General features: G+C 37.3%; 1 protein-coding gene and 1 pseudogene across 18 annotated transcripts in view; both read right to left on the bottom strand.

The window, feature by feature from the left end:
- Window positions 1-21,169, bottom strand: part of BAZ2B (bromodomain adjacent to zinc finger domain 2B) — a 432,545-nt gene that overhangs the window by 396,551 nt on the left and 14,825 nt on the right. The gene's annotated exons all lie outside the window — the stretch shown is intronic.
- LOC135276937 (small ribosomal subunit protein eS1-like) lies at window positions 8,845-10,932 on the bottom strand (annotated as a pseudogene).

Below are 21,169 nucleotides of genomic sequence, written 5' to 3'. Positions count from 1 at the left end.
AACAATATAGGTTTGTCTTGTCAAGAATAGCTTATAAATGGCATGATACAGAAGGCAACCTTTTTGAGAATAGTTTCTACTCTGCATGCCTTTGAGATTCACTACTTAATAGTTCATTCCTTTTTTGTCTTCTTACTCTGTTAAAGGTGACATGCTTTTTTATTGCTGAGCAGTATTCCACAGTACATTATATACTATATGGGGTAGTATACAGAATAGTATAGTATAAAGTAAAATTGCACAGTTTGTTTATATATTCAGCTATGGAGAACATGTGGGTTGTTTTCCATTTTGGGCAATTATGAATAAAGTGGCCATAAGCATTTGTATCTAGGTTCTTTTCTATTAAATAATTTTTAAATGTAGGTGATTTAACATTATAAGCCTTTCCTAATTCTGACCTTTATATAGAATATGATATGAAAATGTAACTTTCATAAAAGTAATAATTTAAATAAATGCTTTCAATGCCAAAATTACTTAATCATTATTCAGGAATTGGCACTAAGAAGACAATTATTCATATTTATATATGAGAAAAGTGAACTAGGAAAATTAAATTTCTTTTAAACATAAGAATCTATCATAATTTACTTAAAAACGTAGGAAGGGAATGCCAAATATTTGGGCCACTATTCCCTCTTTCTCTGCCCATGGCATACATCAAAAATCATTCAAAGTGCACTTTGCTATAGAGTGCTGATGCAGCCTCAATGCTCAATGCACAGTTCTAGGCAGTAATTACTACGTAATCAGAGTTGGGACTCCCATTGTGATGAATTCTGTATCTCTGGCTTAGGAGAAATTATTCTCAACAAACTCTAATCTACAAAAATTATTTTAGCTTTAAGGAAAAATAATGTTCTGTAACACTCTTAATCCTAGGCCTATTATGTTAATAATGTATGATTTTTCACAAGACTGAGCAAGAAAAACTGGGGTAGTTCTGGACAGCCATCAGTTACTACCAGAACAAAATCCAACGTATACAAGAGAAAAAAGTATAATCTTACAAAAAGGAAAGCAAGGACAAAGAGGAAAGAAAGATGAAGATTACAACATGTTAAGAAATTGAAAAATCTTTTTTATTATCCATTGCATTAAGCTAATTCTTCAAGCTTTGTGTTTTGTACTTACTTGACAGTACATCTGTGCTTTTATGTCTTCATACTACCAATTTGTTAGATAGCGGGGTTAGATTCTGATAGAATAAGTATATACATGGATTTATTTCCTATATCCCAAAACAGATTAAAATGTGAAACAAAATTTTAAAGTATAAAACCAAAAGGTACAATCAGGTTGAAAGTCAAAACAAACATGTGGACCAAAAACTGAAGAGTAATACAAATTAATGAATGGGGCTGATACGCAGGCATTCTAGTCTCCAGTCCAAAAGCAGGCAGTGGCAGCAGCTGAAAATTCAGCCTCTTTGGAGTAACACTCACTAAATATGCTGTATGTGATAAGGGATCAGAGACAAGTTCACTATTTAAAACTATAGGTAGCTGAAGGACAGGAATAAAGATATATTCCCTATCCTTATTCTTGTCCTTTGCAATAGGAGCTGTTACCCACTATTGCAAAATAAGGCTACAAAACGTGCTACCAACCTATTGCCTGGGCTTCAGTTCTGTGGAGTTATATTGGCCCAGCAGACAGGAAGACAAAAACATAGCCTCATGATCATGCCTGTCACAATGAACAATATCCCTAAATAATATTACAGTGTAACAGCCCTGAAATGATGATACAAAACCTATTCGTAGACTGGGGCAAGGCTTGGGTACAGGTAACCTCAAAATTGCTAGGAAGATACTTGTGAGTATAGAGCAAGAGGTAAGGGAGAAAGAGGGGAACATACTTCAAAATTTCCTTCTACTTAAAATGAGCCTGCTAATCTAAATTCCAATACCAACAAGAAAAATCTTATGCTAAAACAGCTATCAAAATTAATAATCAGAACATAAATTTACTATAAAAATAATTTTATACAAATCTGACAGATTTTAAAAATCAGTGTTTAAGTGTTTAAGATGTTCAAAGTAATAAAGAACTCACATTCATCAAAAAAGGATAATAAATTATAAAACAAAATCAGGTAGAAATAACATAGGAATAGATAGATACGAAAAAGAAACAGTCCAGACAGTTTGACCAAACAAAAAAAAGAAAAAGAAACAAATCAACATCTGACAAGAAAAATATAGCCACTGAAATAAAAACCTTAACAGATCTGATAAATAAATGCTAGATTGAAAGAAAGAATTACTATATTGAAGGATAGTTTTACCCATTTGGATAATATACAGTCAGGGTTCCAGCAATTAAACAGTTGTTACGCTCAAGATTATTTCAGAAGGATTTAATAAAGCACATAAGGAAACCACAGAACAGTGCAGTATCTCAGGATTTTTTTAAATTGCTTTGGTTTTTTTGGCTAACTGTATAAATGGGAGAGAATTGTGAAGAGAGGGCTGCCTTGAGAGGAGTTGTGACTTTCAGTAAAGGAACATAGCCACCCCATCCATGGCAACCCTATAGGACTGGGGCCAGGGGAATAATTATCCCTTTAGTCTCTTCTTTCCCTCTTACTCTCTTTGTTTCCTGCTCAGGTGCTTTTTTTTTTTTTTTGACAGTCTGCCTCTCTCACTTAGGCTGGACTGCAGAGGCTCAATGTAGCTTCCATCTCCAGGGCTCAAACAATCCTCCCACCTCAGCTTCCCCAGTAGCTGGAACTATAGGCATGCACCACCATGCCCAGCTAATTTTTGTATTTTTTGTAGAGACAGCATCTCACTATATTGTCCAGGCTGGTCTTGAACTCCCAGGTTCAAGTGATCTTTCTGCCTGGGTTTCCCAAAGTGCTGGGATTATAGGCGTGAGCCACCACATCTGACTTCAGGTTCTTTCTATTGGCCAAAACATTTGAAACTAGAAGGCAAGAGAGCCTGCTACTATTGTTCAGCCACCCAGAATGGAGAATGTTGAGGTAAATGTGGGGAGACAACAGAAGATACTGTGCACAGAAGCTCTTGACTATGCAAGACAGCAGAGCCAACTATGTGGGGGCATGGCAGGGGGTGGGGGTGGGGCAGAGAATGCTGATTATCTCATATAATGAGAAGACAGAACAGTTCCAGGGTTGACTAATTCATCAACCCAATAATAGAATACCAGCTCAACTTCTCTGCAATTCCCTGTTTTCCTCTTGGCTGTAGCAGTTCCAAACACTACATTTCTTGTAATTATTCCAGAAGAGGAAAAAAAGCACCATTTCTTCTCATGCATCTCTGTTTCAGAGATAAAACAACATACACACACACGCACGCACACACACACTTTCTAGAAGTCTTCCCAGCAGACTTTCCCTTACATCGTTTTCTGTGTGTGTGTGTGTGTGTGTGTGTGTGTGTGTGTGTGTGTGTGTGTGGTGTTTAATGGCTTTGGTTTTTCTGGCTAAGAAATCAGAGTGCATTTCCCCCATCGAGCATTATTATTTGTGCTCTATTTATGCTCTATTTACCTGTATAGAGTTGCCATCTGTATTATAGTTGACAAATGCTGTCCAAGACACCAACCAGCATGTCTAATATTTTTTCATTTGGAAAAATATGTTTTGAACAAAACATTTCTTTAAAAGTCAGGTTTATTATAGTATAACTAACATACAGTAAGTTCACACTTTTTTTTTTTTTTAAGAGATGGGTTCTCACTATGCTGCCCAGGCTGGTCTCAAACTCCTGGGCTCCAGAAATCCTTCTACCTCAGCCTCCTGAGAAGCTGGGACTAGAGGCATGCACCACCATGCTTGGCTAAAATCACACTTTTTAGCATATTGTTCTATAAGTTATAATAAACACACAGAGTCATAACCACCACCCCAACCAAAATATAGAACAGTTCCATCACTCCAAAATATTCCCTTGTGCCTCTTTGTAGTTGTGTTTTGTTGTTGCTGCTATAAAAATTGCCATAAACTTGGTTCCTTAAAATAACAAAAACATAGTTCCTCATGACAGAAGCGTGAAATGAATTGTATGAGGCTAAAATCAAGGTGTTAAGAGGGCTAGTTCCTCCCGGAAGCTTCAGGGAAGAATCTGTTCCTTGTTCCTTTGCTTCTAGAGACTACCAGTATTCCTTGGTTCCTGGCTACATTACTGCAATCTGTGCTTTGTCTTCATATTGCCACCTTCTCCCCTATTAACCTTTTTTCTCTTTCCTTTAAGAATCTTTGTGATTAAATTTAGAGCTTACTCAGATAATTCAAGATAACTGCCCCATCTCAAAATTTTCAGTCATATCTACAAAGTCTCTTGCTTTATAAGATAACACTTTCAGGTTCTAGAAATTAGAATGTGGATATCTCTGGGAGGCCACTATTCAGCCTACACAGTAGGCAACCCCTCTGTCCTCCAGCTGCTAGCAACCACTACTGTTAGTCCTGTCCTGTTTTTACCTTTTCTAGAATGTCATATAAATACAATCATGACAGTATGCAGCCTTTGGAGTCTGGCTTCCTTTACTCAGCATAATGCACATGAGATTAATCCATTTTGTTGTATTTACCAGTAGTTTGTTCTTTTGTATTACTAATTCCACTGCATGGATGTACCACACTTTAACCATTCAAAAGTTCACAAATATTTGTGCTGTTTTGAGTTTGTGACAAGCATGAATAAAGCTGCTATGAACAATGATGTGCAGCTTTTTGTGTGAACATAAAATTTTCATTTCTCTTGAGTAAAAACCTAGGAATGAGATTCCTGAGTTGTATAGTAAGCGCATGTTTGGCCTTCTAAGAAACTGGCAAACTAACCCATGGTTACTCACTAAATAAACAAAGAAAAAGTGGAAGTAGTAGTATTTAGTTGGATGACATTGTCTACACAATGATAGGATGAATTATCTCTTTTACTCTTTGTAAAGGCTGGAGTGCAGTGGTGCAATTATGGTTCACTGCAGCCTCAAACTCCTGGGCTCAAGTAATCCTCCCACCTCAGTCTCCTGAGTAGCTGGGAAAGAGGGATTAGGTCATACACTATAAGTGTCTTTATTCATATTCCCATTTACATTATTTGTTACTATACTCTTAAGTGTCACTAAAAGTTAAAGCATACCTATACTCTTATTTGCACACATTCCTTACCCATTCTAATATTCCAGAAGAAATCATTTATTTTCTACAACACCACCCTACGATACAGAATAAAATGATTTAGTAGTAACCTTCTTATATATCATAGATCAAAAAGGTGTTTTTAAAACCTTCTATAATAAATACTATATTTTCATACACAGACTTTCCTGCCAAACAAGCCAAGCTGTCCTCATCACGCTTATTCACTAAAGTGGAATTTGTGGGTGGACATTGCATGAGAGTCATGGTAATGTCCAGATCTCCTTCCTTTATGCCTCTGCTATGCCCTTTTATGTATGCATATTAAACTAGACTATTTGCTAATTAGTTTTGTTATATAAAGTTTTATGGATTTAATTGTAGACCTCTTCTTGTTTTTCATAAGAAGAGCAAAATATGACAAGGTGTTTCCACCTCATGGAAAAAGTACAAATAAAATACACAAAAATGTTGTACTCGGGTCGTAGTGTAATTTTGTAACTTCCAGATACCAAGTGAAGTATAAATATAATTTTTATTTAGAAAGAAGTATCTATAAGTAAGATAACATTTGGCAACTGACATAACAGCTTAACCAAGGTAGATCACTTAAGAATAACGAATGGGATATGCATCTTACAACTTTCAGCCCTTAATTTTTTTTTTGCAATAATTTTACACTTAAAGAAAACATGATATAAACTACCTTGTGCCAAGATCTTGGTTTCTAAATATCATTGTCTAATAAAAAACAAAAACAAAAACAAACAAACACACACACAAAAAAACAAAGAAACCCTGAAGAAACAGCTGATTATAGAGCTGGAAGAGGGAAAATAGAAGAAAAGGGAAAAGCATGCTATAGTACCAGGAAGCAAGGAAATGCTCAAAAAACAAAGGAATGGGGCTATGTTAAAGGGCCATAGAAGTCTACCACAAAGAACTCCCCATGGCACATGGTGGCTCACGCCTGTAATCCCAGCACTTTGGGAGGCTGAGGCAGGTGGATCACAAGGTCAAGGGATCGAGACCATACTGACCAATATGGTGAAACTCTGTATCTACTAAAAATACAAAAATTAGCTGGGCATAGTGCCATACACCTGTAATCCCAGGTACTTGGGAGGCTGAGGTAGGAGAATCACTTGAACCCAGGCAGCAGCGGTTGCAGTGCACCAAGATTGCGCCACTGTACTCCAGCCTGGCGACAGAGTAAAACTCTGTCTCAAAAAAAAAGAACTCCAGATGGCCAATGCTGGAATAATTTGAGTGACAATATACATAATGGCATTATTACACTATACATAATGCCATACTGCACTATAATGCAAAGAATAAAATAAACATTAAGTCTATACTGTTACAAATATGTGATAAATAATAAATAAGAGTCAAATCTTTCTTACAGAATATGTAAGATATATAGAAACTATTTCCCTCCAGGAGAAGCTTAACTGCACCCCTGACCTCAACTCTTTCCTTTCAGAGTGGGCTGGACTTAGTGACTCCTTTCCAAATAACAGAACAAGAAAAATAGGAATTTAACAATAAAGAATAATAGAGCCTGGGACTGGCAGCCCCGTCTTTAATTCCAATGCTTTGGGAGGCCGAGGCAGGAGGATCACTTAAGTCCAGGAGTTCAAACCACCTTGGGCAACATAGGAAGATCTTGTCTCTACAAAAAATATCTTAAAAATAGTTAGCTGAGTGCAGTGGCATGTGCCTGCAGTCCCAGCTACTCTGGAGGCTGAGGCAGGAGTCCCTGAGCTCAGGAGTTCAAGGCTACATTGAGTTATGATAGTTGCAGAGCTACTTTAAAAGAAAAAGAAAGAGAGAGAGAGAGAGAGAGAGAAATGAATGGCAGATTATTACCTTAACTAAGATATCAAAGTTTACTTCACCAGAGAGATCATGTTGATAGCATCTACTCTCTGATATGATGTAATGAAAGGGTATTTCACCTCCATGGTCTTCTTTCCAAAAAACGCATAACCCCACTCTCATGAGAAATATATAAGGCAAACCAAAATTGAAGAACAGCCTACAAATGTCTCACCAAAACTCCTCGAACTGTCAGAGTTATGTAAAACAACACTAAGAAATTTTCACAGACCAGGGATTGGAGAGATATAACAATTAAATGCAATGTAGTAACCTGAATTGGATCTTGAGCAGAAAAGGGATATTAAAGAAAAAAGTAAGTGAAATCTGAATGATGTCTGAGTTTGAAAAGACAGTAATAGAAAAACAGATGGAATCCAAATAGTCTGGGGTTTAGGTAACAGTAATATGCTAAGGTGTCTTCGTTTTTGAAAAAAGTATCACAGTAATTGAAAATATTAACATTAGAGGAAACTGAGCAAGAGTGTATTATATAATAATTCACTGTACTTTTTTTTTGACTGTAATTGAATATTTGGTTTTTATCCCCAGTTCCTGGCACAAACTTTATAAAACTCAAGTTTCTTGAATAATAGTAAGGTGAGAGGAGAATGTTATGTTAATCGTAGCAAGCTCCTTTCAACCATACCTGAGTTTATGCCACTAAGGCGAACAGCCTCAAGATAGAAGATGCTTGCCAGGGCAACCAACAATGTGATTCGATGGTTTGAACATTCAATCCTTCCCCTAGACTTCTGTGGAGGGAAGAGAGGGTGGAGAGTGTAGCCAATCACCAATGGCTGATGATTTAATCAATAATGTCTATGTAATGGAATCTTCATGAAAACCTTAATCTAACAGGTTCAGAGAGCTTCCAGGTTGAATGCATTAACATGCCAGGAGGCAGGATGTGTCCAAAACTCCCTGGAGACAGAAGCTCCTGTACTCAAGACCCTTCCAGACCTCACCCTGTATGCCTCTTTATTTATTTGTGCATTTGTGTCCTTTATAATAAACTGGTAATAGTAAAGTGTTTTCCGAGTTATGTAAACTATTATAATAAATTGTTGAACATGAAGTAGAGGTTACGGGACCCCCCCCGCCCAGTTTGTAGTCAAGTTGGTCAGAAGTACTGGAGGCCTGGGACTTGTGAATGGTGTCTGAAGCTGGAATGGAGGCAGTCTTGTCGGACTAAACCCTTACTTAGCCTGTGGAGTCTGATGCTAACTCTAGGTGGATAGTATCAGAATAAAATTAAATTACATTGGTATCTACAGCAAACTGGAAAATTGCTTGGTGTGGAAAATCCATACATTTCGTATCAGAAGTGTTGTGAGTATAGAACAAATTTTTTTACTTTATCTACTTTTACATATCTTAAATTACTCTAAAGTAAAAGTTTATTTTTTTATTTTATTATTATTTTTTAAGGCAGAGTCTTGTTCTGTCACCCAGGCTGAAGGGTAGTGGCATGATCACGGTTCATTGCTGCCTTGATCTCCCTGGCTCAAGCAATCCTCCTGTCTCAGCCTTCTGAGTAGCTGGGACCACAGGCATGTGCCACCACGCCCAGCTAGTTTTTTTTATTTTTAGTAGAGATGAAGTCTTGTTATATTGCCCAAGCCTGTCTTGAACTCCTAAGCTCAAGCAGTTTCCCTAAGTGCCAGGGCTACATGCATGAGACACCAGGTCCAGCCCAGACGTTTTGGAGACAGAGTCTCGCTCTGTGGCCCAGGCTGGAGTACAGTGACATGAACTCAGTTCACTCTAACCTTCACCTCCCAGGTTCAAGCAATTCTCCTGCCTCAGCCTCCCAAGTAGCTGGGATTACAGGCGCACGCCACCATGCCTGACTAATTTTTGTATTTTAGTAGAAATGGGGTTTTACCATATTGGCCAGGCTGGTCTTGAACTCCTGACCTCAGGGGATCCACCTGCCTCAGCCTCCCAATGTGCTGGGATTACAGGCATGAGCCACCACGCCTGGCCCAGAAGTTTATTATTTAAAAAGTACAAGGAATTTCCATATACATGTCACTCAGATTCCCCAAACTTAACATTTTACCACATGTACCTTATCAGTCTCTTTCTGCTCCCTTTATAAAGATACTTTTCATCATTCCCTTTTACTCCTGGATATTTCAATGTATATTTCCATTAAAAGTACATTTATCAAAATAAGAAAATCAGCATTAATACAATACTATTCAATATAGACCTTCACATTTCAGCAGTTGTTTCACTAATGTCCTTTATAACAAAAATATGATAAAAGAGTAATATAAAAATTGTTTCCATTCTAGCCTATGATCCAATCGAGGGTCATACATTCTTTTTAATTGTCATACCTCTTTGGACTTCTCTGATCTGGAATCCGTTCTTCAGTCTTTGTTTTTCATGACTTTGACATTTTTGAAAAGTACAAACCATTTATTCTGTGAAATGTCCCTCAATTTGGGTTTGACTGATGGTTCTTCATGTTTATGTTCAGGTTGTGTATTTTTGCAGTAATACTGCAGAAGCAATGTGCTCTTCTTTGTGCATCCTGTCGAGATGCATGCTATTGGTCCTACTACTGTTAGTGTTAACTTTCACAACTTGGTAAAGGTGGTATGTGTCATGTATGTCCACTGTATAGTTGCTATTTTTTTTCCATTTTTGGTTAGTAACTTGTGGGGAGATATTTTGAGTATGTAAAAAACATCCACCTTGTCATCAACTCTTCACATAATACTGTAAAATCCATTAATGATTTTTGCCTGAAACAATTCCTAACTATTCCTACATACTTGTTTCTTCATATGAATTGTATTCTACATCAACTTGTCTAGTTCCAAAAAAAAGCATGTTTTATTTTTCTCACAAATAGGACTTTTTATTTGCCACTATTATAAGTCTGAACTTTAAACAGATTCTTGGAGTGGTGGTTCATATCCATCAGCTCGCTTGACTTTAGTATCTGTCTCATCCACAGTGGCTTTTCCAGAACTACTACCTTCACCATGAAGCTTCATGAGTTTCCCCAATTCAAACTCAGGTTTCTTCAGCATTTTTACTTTTCTTTTCTGATTTTTTTTTTTTTTTTGAGATGGAGTCTCACTGTGTCTCCCAGGCTACAGTGCAGCGGCATGATCTCAGCTCACTGCAACCTCCGCCTCCCAGGTTCAAGTGATTCTCTTGCCTCAGCCTCCTGAGTAGCTGCAATTACAGGCACATACCACCATGCTCGACTTATTTTTTTGTATTTTTAGTAGAGAAGGGGTTTCACCATGTTGGCCAGGCTGGTCTCAAACTCCTGACTTCAAATTATCCGCCCACCTTGGCCTCCTAAAGTGCTGGAATTACAGGCGTGGGCCACTGCTCCCAGCCAGCATTTTTACTTTTCTAACGAAGACATCATGGAGAGGATAAATAGATTGGCAAGCCTTTTCTATGCCTTTTCCAATGTTGTCTGGAATCAATTTATTGACCACCTCTTTCAAGTCATTTGTACCTCTTGGGTCATGATTTCCATCATCATCTTCCAGATACGGCAAACCTGCTGGTACTGAGCATAAGGGTCTTCTGTATCTGATTGTTACATCTTTTAGTAAAACCAACACAGAACAGATGAAGCAAGTAGTCATCAGTAGTCTTGACATCAACATGAGCTTCAATCATTGTCTGTCATTTTCTGACCAGAGAACACATTTTGTAAGATCCAAGCCATGGAAGTTAGGCAGTTTTTGCCATGAACATCTTCAGTAATCAGCTTGAATTTTCTAAATGCAACTTCATCATTCTGCAAATCAGCAGGACTCACTTCAAACACATGACCCTTGAGGCCATCAGATGCAATTTTGGATTCTTGGGTCCCGATGACTAGCGTCTTTCCAACATTTCTCATAGTGAACATAGTAGGTGCCTTCACATTATATCAATCTTTCTTAGAAAATGGATCAACCACTTTCTTATTGGCTCCCTTCTGCTGCCTTTTGTAAGGTGCTTGTTCTTGCCAACTGCCGTGCTGCTGCTCAGAGAGCCAAAAGGCCATGTTGGTATTTTTATTGAGACTGTCTTTCACAAGTATTTTACAGTTTTTCTCAAACAGCTTTTATATACTTCTGGATACATTTATTCCTAAGTATTTTATCTTCTTCATTATTTAATTGGGGTTTCCCTTACCACTCTATCTTCCAACTGTTATATATATATATATAATATACATTAATATGTAGTTATACATAATATATAGTAACATATATAATATATATTATATTATAATATATATTATATATTTATATATAATATATATTACATATTATAATATATATTATATATTTATATATAATATATATTACATATTATAATATATATTATATATTTATATATAATATATTGATATATATGTAAATTTCTGAATGCTAATTTTATAGCTTACTACTGAATTTTTTACTAATTTTTTAATTATTTGAGTTAGTTTTATCATGGATTTTCTAGTGCAGAAGTCCACACAATGTATCTTTTCAGTAAAAACACCAGACTGCAAATATTTCATTCTTGTATGCCAAAAAGTTTCCATCACAACTGTTCAACTCTGCTGGTGTAGTGCAAAAGATGACAGAGGCAATGCAAAACCAAATAAATATAGCTAAATTTGGCTCTCAGTTTGCTAACCCCTGCTCTAGGGTTTCCCAAATATACTATCATATCATCTGTAAATAGAGACAGTTTTATCTCTTCAATGCTAATTGTTATGCCTCTACTGATTCCTCTTGTTTAACTGTATTGGCTAATATCCTCAGTAAAATGATAAATAATAGTATAGTTACTAGATATCCTTGCCTTGTTCCTGACAGTACTAGTAAAAATGTCCTTGGTGTTTTCCATTACGATGATGACTTTAAGACTAAGGTGTGTGTGCATGTGTATATACATACCTACATATATATATATATATACACATATATAATGTGTGTATACATATATTTATCATATTAAGAAAATATCCATCAATTCCTATTTTCTTGAGTGCTTTTATCAGAAGATCATGATTTTTGTTAAAGGTCTTTGTAGCATCTACAGAGATAATTATATGATTTAGACCTATATCTATTACTATGATATACTATATTAATGGGTTTCCTAATATTGAACCAATCTTGTGTTTTTGGAATACAGCTGACCCTTAAACACTGTAGGGACAGGGGTGCTGACTCCCAACTCAGGTGAAAATCTGCACATCACTTTTGACTCCCCAAAAACTTAACTACTAATTGCCTACTGTTAACCAGAAGCCTATAACACAGTCAATTAACACATATTTTGTATGTTACATACAATACTGTATTCTTACAATCAAGTAGGCTAGGTTATTAAGGAAATCATAAGAGAGAGAAAACACATTTACAGTACTGTACTATATTTACTGATACTGTAATTTTATATCATCTGTTTACAAGATTATTTACAGAACTGCCTGTTTGAAATGGAAAAAAAGGCATCTGCAGCTGCACACCTTGATCCATAGTACATCTTAAGCAATTCAACTTTTTATTGTAATGTCATGACTTCACTGCTTCTTGGTAGCAACTCCAGCATCACTAGTGGTGCCTGGTATGGATCCTACAGTGTTACTCAAGGCTTACAGTATTACACTAAACAGAATAAAGAATACAAGAGAACTGCAAAAGATCACTTTTTACTGTGATACAATGCCATTTACTGAAAAGATGAACTGCTCATGTGGAGATGATTAGCATCACAAGGTCTTTTAAGTGTATACTATCAACACTTGGGCTTACCACAATGGCAAAAGAGGCGAGTGCAAAATTATTACAGTAGTACATGTGCTACAATTAACTTTATGCAGTTATTATTTAATACTGCATCATTCTGCTTGCTTACATTTCTCTCCACTGTGAATGATGCCATGTGTGATCTATGTTTATATGTGTAAGTTTTGATAAATTTTAACTTTTTAGATTAGATTTGTGTATATTTTATGGTAGTAAGTGATAAAATAGACCAGTATCTATATATATTTCATGCATTCATGACATGCCTAACTTTTTCTTAATTTTTTTTTTTTTTTTTTTGAGACAGAGTCTTACTCTGTTGCCCAGGCTGGAGTGCAGTGGCACAATCTCAGCTCACTGCAACCTCCACCTCCCAGGTTCAGGAGATTCTCTTGCCTCAGCCTCCCAAGTAGCTGGGACTACAAGAACAAACCACCATGCCTGGCTAAATGTTTGTATTTTTAGTAGAGTCAGAGTTTCACCATGCTGGCTAGGCTGGTCTGAAGCTCCTGACCGCAGCTGATCTGCCCACCTTGACCTCTCAAAGTGCTGGGATTATAGGTGTGAGCCACCACACCAGTCTTCTTAATTTTTTTTTCAATATTTCTAGGCTATGTGGTTCATCTGCAAGTTTTTTCAAATTGTTAGGAATCTTCAAAAAATATTCCAATATATTTACTGAAACAAGTCTGCAGAATCTGGGCATGGTGGCACATGCCTATAATCGCAGTTACTCAGGAGGCTGAGGCTGGAGGATCACTGAAGCCAGAAGTTCAAGACCAGTCTGGGCAACATAGTGAGACTTGTCTCTTTAAAATAAAAAAAATTAAAAATTAAAAAAACTACATATAAATAAACAGACCTGCATAGTTCAAACTTGTTTTGTTCAAAGGTCAACTGTAAATCCCCTTATGGTCATATGTGTTACTTTATTTTATTTTAGAGAGTTTCATTCTGTCACCAAGGCTGTAGTACAATGGTGCCATCATAGCTCACAGCCTTGAACTTGGCTCAAGCCATCCTCCTTTCTCAACCTCCCAAGTAGCTAGGACTACCTGGTGTGTGCCACCATGCCAGTTAATTTTTAAATTTTTTTGGTAGACACAGGGTCTCAGTAGTCTTGAACTCCTGGCCTCAAGTAATCCTCCCATGTTGACCTCCAAAAGCACTGGATTTATAGGTGTGAGCCACCAAGCCCAGCTTACTTTCCTAATATATGACATTGGAATTTGTTTGCTAATATTTTATTTAGTACTTGGTATCAATATTTACAATTGATATTGGTCTGTAATTTTTTTTATTTTTTGTGCTGTCTTTAGGAATTGGTATTATCCATGTTCAATGTTCTGTACCAGTTTATGGAGCATTAAGACTATCTTTTGAGTGTTTCATAGAACATCTCTATAAAACCATCTGGGACTGGTGCATTTTTATAAGGTGGATCCTTGATACTCTTTTCTATTTCTTCTACAGAAATTAAACTTCCCCAAATGTGGCCAATTTTGATGAACTATATTTGCCTTAAAAATAACCTATTTCTTTTTTTGAGACTTTTGAGACAGAGTCTCACTCTGCCTCCCAGCCTAAGTGCAATAGTGAGATCATGGCTCACTGCAGCCTCCATCTCCTAGACTCAAGCAATCCTCCCACCTGAGTCTCCCAAGTAGCTAGGATCATAGGCATGTGCCACCATACCTGGCTAATTTTTCATTTTTTTGTAGAGACAGGGTCTCACTATGTTGCCCAGGCTGGTCTCAAACTCCTAAATTCAAGGGATCCTCACATCTAGACTTCCCAAAGTGTGAGCCATTGCACCCAGCCATCTTTTTTTTTTAGATGGAGTCTTGCTCTGTCACCAGGCTGGAGTGCAGTGGCACAATCTCTGCTCACTACAACCTCCGCCTCCCAGGTTCAAGTGATTCTCCTGCCTCAGCCTCCTGAGTAGTGGGGATTACAGGCACCCACCATCATGTTTGGCTATTTTTTGTATTTTTTAGTAGCAATAGGGTTTCACTATCTTGGCCAGGCTGGTCTTGAATTCCTGGCTTCATGATCCACCCACCTCGGCCTCCCAAAGTGCTGGGATTACAGGTGTGAGCCACTACACCTGGCCTTTTTTAAGAGATGGGATCTCACTATGTTGCCCAGGCTGGAGTACTGTGGCTATTCACAGGCTAATTATCACATGACTATTCAAACTCCTGGTCTCAAGCAACACTTTTTCCTCAGCCTCTTGAGTAACTGGGACTTACAGGTCTGTACTACTGTGCCCGGCTAAAAATTACTTTTTTCATTTAAATTTTCAAACTTATTTGGAAAGAAAAGTAGGTTCTTACATTTTTCAAACTTGAGATATAATTTACATATCAGAAAATTCATCCATATGTTTTAGGCTGGGCACAGTGGCTCACTGTAATCCCAGCACTTTGGGAGGCTGAGGCAGGCAGATCACGAGGTGAAGAGATCAAGACCATCCTGGCCAACATGGTGAAACCCTGTCTCTACTAAAAATACAAAAAAAAATTAGCTGGGCATCGTGGTGCGTGCCTGTAGTCCCAGCTACTCGGGAGGCTGAGGCAGGAGAATCGCTGGAATCCAGGAGGTGGAGGTTGCAGTGAGCCAAGATCGTGCCACTGCACTCCAGCCTGATGAAAGAGCAAGACTCTGTCTCAAAAAAAAAAAAAAATTCATCCATATGTTTTAAAGTGTTGTGTCTCCTTCCCCAGCTAAATTCATGTGTGGAAGTCCTAACTCCTCTAGCACCTCAGAATGTGATTGCATTTGCAGATGGGACCCTTAGACAAGTAAGGTAAAATGATGTCATATATGTGGGCCCTAATTCAATATGACTGGTGTCCTTATAACAGGATGTTGGGACACAGACAACACATCAAGAGGAAGTTAGCCATCTACAAATCAAAAAAGAGGTCTGAGAGCAAAAACAACCCTTGAGACACTTTGACCTTGGACTTCTAGACTCCACACTGTGAGAAAATACATTTCTGTTGTTCAAGCCACCAGCCTGTAGTATTAATTTTTGTTATGACAGCCCTAGCAAACAAATACATAAAATATGTAATCCAGTGGCTGTTAGTATATTCACAAGTTCATGAAACCAATACCACTATCTAGCTGCAGAACATTTTTATCACCACAAAAAGAAACCCCATACTCATTAGCAGTCACTCCTACCCCTTGCTCTTCCCAGTACCTGGGAACTACTAATCTGTTTTTCTATCTCTATGGATTTGCCTATTCTGGACATGGATATAAATGGAATAATACAATATGTGACCTTTTATATTTGGCTTCCATCTCTAACGATAATGTTTTCCAGGCTCACCCATGTTGCAGCAGAATTTCATTCCTTCTTAAGACTAAATAATATTCCACTGGATGGATATACCACATTTTGTTTATCCATTCATCCACTGTTGCACATTTGGGGTTTCCACATTTTGGCTATTATGATATGAACATTTGTGTATAGGGTTTTGTGTGACACGTATTTTCAGTTCCCCTGAGTACATACTTAGGAATGATATTGCTGAGTCATATGGCAACTAAACTTCTGAGGAATGCTAAACTGCTTTCCCAAACAGCTGCATCATTTTACATTCCCACCAGCAATATATGAAGGTACCAATTTTCTACATCCTCATCAACATTTTTTACTATCTTTTTTATCATAGTCATATTTCCCTTGTGGTTTTGATTTGCATTTCTCTAATGACTGCTGAGGCTGAGCATACATTTATTGTCTATTTGTCATGCACTTATTGGTTATTTTTATATCTTCTTTAGAAAAACACCTATTTAAATCCTTCGCCAATTTTACAATAATAATTGTAACCTATTTTACAATTAGGTTGTCTTTTTATTGTCGAATTTTAAGAAGTTCTTTATATACTCTGGACACAGGTCCCTTGTCATATATGGATTTACAACCTTTTTCTCACAATCTATGTATTGTCTTTTTCACTTGCTTGATGGTATCCTTTGAAGCAGAAAGGTTTTTCATTTCTTTGTTTGTTTTACTTTATGAGGTCCAATTTATGTAGTTTTCTTTGGTTGCTTATACTTGAAGGTGTCATATCTAAAAAAAACCCAAATCACTAGTAAATCCGAGGTCAAGAATACTTACATGTCATATTCACATTATAATTTTTTCTGTAAGTTGCATGGTTTTAGTAATTAAAGTTAGATCTTTATCCATTTTAAATTAATTTTTGTGCATGGTGTTAGGTAGGGGTCCAACTTCATTCTCTGCATGTCAATTTCCATTTATCCCAGCATCATTTGTTAGAGGTTTTTCTTCCCGCATTGAATTAACTTGGCATTCCTGATGAAAACGAATTGATCAAAAGGAGGAACTCAAATTGTCTCTATTTGCAGACAACATGATTGTATATTTAGAAGATCCCATCATCTCAACCCAAAATCTCCTGAAACTGATAAGCAACTTCAGCAAAGTCTCAGGATACAAAATCAATGTGCGAAAATCACAAGCATTCCTATACACCAATAACAGACTTAAAGAGAGCCAAATCAAGAACGAACTGCCATTCATAATTGCTACAAAGAGAATAAAATACCTAGGAATACAACTAACAAAGGATGTAAAGGACATCTTCAAGGAGAACTAGAAACCACTGCTCAACAAAATAAGAGAGGACACAAATAGATGGAGAAACATTCCATGCTCATAGTTAAGAAGAATCAATATCATGAAAATGGCCATGCTGCCCAAAGTAATTTATAGATTCAACCCTATCCCCATCAACCTACCTATGACCCTCTTCACAGAACTGGAAAAAACCACCTTAAACTTCATATGGAACCAAAAGAGAGCCCACATAGCCAAGACAATTCTAAGCAAAAAGAACAAAGCTGGAGGCATCATGCTACCTGACTTCAAACTATACTACAAGGGTACAGTAATCAAAACAGCACGGTGCTGGTACCAAAACAGAGATATAGACCAATGGAACAGAACAGAGGCCTCGGAGGCAACACTACACATCTACAACCATCTGATCTTTGACAGACCTGACAAAAACAAGCAGTGGGGAAAGGATTCCCTGTTTAGTAAATGGTGTTGGGAAAACTGGCTAGCCATGTGCAGAAAGCAGAAACTGGAGCCCTTCCTGACACCTTACACTAAAATTAACTCCAGATGGATTAAAGACTTAAACATAAGACCTAACACCATAAAAACCCTAGAAGAAAACCTAGGCAAAACCATTCAGGACATAGGCATAGGCATAGGCAAGGACTTCATGACTAAAACACGAAAAGCATTGGCAACAAAGCCAAATTAGATAAATGGGATCTAATTAAACTCCAGAGCTTCTGCACAGCAAAAGAAACATCATTAGAGTGAACCACAACCAACAGAATGGGAAAAAATTTTGACAATCTACCCATCTGACAAAGGACTTATATAACTAAAACAGATTTACAGGAAAAAAACAAACAAACCCATTCAAAAGTGGGCAAAATATATGAACAGACACTTTTTAAAAGAAGACATATATGAGGCCAACAAACGTATGAAGAAATGCTCATCATCACTGGTCATTAGAGAAATGCAAATCGAAACTACATTGAGATACCATCTCACGCCAGTTAGAATGGTGATCATTAAAAATTCTGGAGACAACAGATGCGCTGAAGAGGATGTGGAGAAATAGGAACACTTTTACGCTGTTGGTGGGAGTGTAAATTAGTTCAACCATTGTGGAAGACAGTGTGGCGATTCCTCAAGGACCTAGAAATAGAAATTCCATTTGACCCAGCAATCCCACTATTGGGTATATATCCAAAGGATTATAAATCGTTCTATTATAAAGACACACGCACACGTATGTTCATTGCGGCACTGTTTACAATAGCAAAGACTTGGAACCAACCCAAATGCCCATCGATGATAAACTGGACAGGGAAAATGTGGCACATATACACCACGGAATACTAGGCAGCCATAAAAAGCGATGAGTTTGTGTCCTTTGTAGGGACATGGATGAACCTGGAGACCATCATTCTCAGCAAACTGACACAAGAACAGAAAATCAAACACCTCATGTTCTCACTCACAGGCGGTGTTGAACAATGAGAACACATGGACACAGGGAGGGGAGCATCACACACTGAAGTCTGTTGGCGGGGACTAGAGGAGGGACAGTGGGGGATAGGGAGTTGGGGAGGGATACATGGGGAGAAATGCCAGATACAGGTGATGGGGACAGAGGCAGCAAACCACACTGCTATGTATGTATCTATGCAAAAATCCTGCATGTTCTTCACATGTACCCCAGAACCTAAAGTGCAATAAAATATATATTTAAAAAAAATACTTCAGAAATATCTTTAAAAAATATAAATATATAAGGGTCTATTTATGAAGTCTCAGTTCTATTCCATTGATCTACATGTCTATCATTTTTTTTTTTTTTTGAGATGGAGTCTCACTCTTTTGCCCAGGCTGGAGTGCAGTGGTACAATCTTGGCTCACTGCAACCTCTCCCTCCTGGGTACAAGTGATTCTCCTGCTACAGCCTCCCAAATAGCTGAAAATACAGAAGCACATGCCACCACGTCTTTTTTTTTTTTTTAAGTAGAGATGGGGTTTCACCATGTTGGTCAGGCTGGTCTTGAACTCCTGACTTGAACTGATCCACCCACCTTGGCCCCCAAAGTGGTGGGATTACAAGTGCGAGCCACCACACCTGGTCTATATATCTATCTTTATGCCTGTGTTTCTTAGGACAAGTTTATAGGTATTTTCATTAAATTTCCTATTTTTTATTTTATCTTCATTTTCTACTTTCTTTCAAAATTACTTATATATAAAGTTCCTGTCACTCCTTCATTTCTGTGAACAGGACTGGCTGGAAACAGTTTACAAGATTACTAGTTCAAAAACGACTTCTGCTTTTAGTAAAGTATGGTTTTTTTATTAGTTAGATTTGGGGGCAAGGCAGTGTGAGATTTGTCCTCCAATTAAAAAACGTTTTTCTGTCTTGCAGGATCCTAAATTTTCACCTTCTATATTTTTCTTAACTGTTTAGTTTTCAGAGGGCATTTATCCCTCCCTTTTTACCCTCTTCTTCCCTAATAAGTGCCTTTCCAAAACTGCCTTTTTGAGTCCCATATAAACTTGTAAATCCCTTCCCTGTAGTCTCCTCTGATCTATCAGTATTTCTTGGGAGGAAATTCTTCTGGAAATGTCTTTAGATCAATATCTTAAGCCTGTCACTAGGTTCTTTGTTCTCCTGTGCAGTTTTTCCCAGATCATCCTTGCTTTCCACCATGGCTTGCACAAGGGCATGAATAATGGCTGGCTAGAATTTAATATGTGTTTTTCTACTTACAAATAATTTGAAGTTGGAACATTCTCTGCATTCTAACATTAACATATGGTTATGTGTAGTGTTTTCTTGATTTGTTTGTTTTGAGGCAGAGTCTTGCTCTGTCACGCAGGCTGGGGTACAATGGCACGATCTCAGCTCCCTGCAACCTCCGCCTCCCGGGTTCAAGTGATTCTCCCACCTCAGCCTCTCAAGTAGCTAGGATTACAGGCACCTGCCACCATGCCTGGCTAATTGTTGTATTTTGTAGAGATAGAGTTTCATCATATTGGTCAGGCTGGTCTCGAACTCCTGACCTCAGGTGATCCACCCACATCAGCCTCCCAAACTGCTGGGCTTATAGGTGTTAGCCACTGTGCCCAGCCTAGTTATGTGTAGTTTTATTTGTTCATCTTTATAGTTTTTTTGGAGGATGTGTGGGGATTTTCAGAGTAATCTATTTGCCATTACTTCAGCTCTCCAATCAATCTTTTAGTAGTTTCGTAAATATTTTGTCTGCTTGTTGTTTCTGGATAAAGAATTTTCAGGTTTTTAATGGTCTGGGATATGTCTATTCTAGTATTGCAATGGTAACACTGCTTAAGGATAATATTGAAATTGGTTAATCTTAATCGACTCATTGGTTAATATAGCATAAAATAAATTCTTTCAAAAGATACTGTACTTCTACCATAACAAACAATTCATAAATCATGTGATATATCTAATCAGTAATTACAATAGAAAAAAACACTGTTCACTAAAATACAAAATAATGTAAAAGTTTTTTATGTAAAAGGAGCTAGATGCCTTTGTTAAGGGGGTCTCTCCATTAGGACAATCATTTTTATTATATTTAAACAGACAAGTTTAATAAATAAGTAGTTTATCACCCTGGCTATATGAAAGAGTATTTTAATCACAGTCTATACCAATTTTGGGGTTTTTTTGAACTTTGCTTACCAGAAGAGAATCTATGTAAGAAACTTAATGATCATATTAAAAGCAAAATATTGAATGAAATTATTATCTTCTTAAATATA

Source organism: Aotus nancymaae, unplaced genomic scaffold (genome assembly GCF_030222135.1).
Source record: "Aotus nancymaae isolate 86718 unplaced genomic scaffold, 86718_ANA_hifiasm-v0.15.2.pri h1tg000029l, whole genome shotgun sequence".
Taxonomy (NCBI): Eukaryota; Metazoa; Chordata; class Mammalia; order Primates; family Aotidae; genus Aotus; species Aotus nancymaae.
This window is presented reverse-complemented; position numbering and strand designations above follow the sequence as displayed.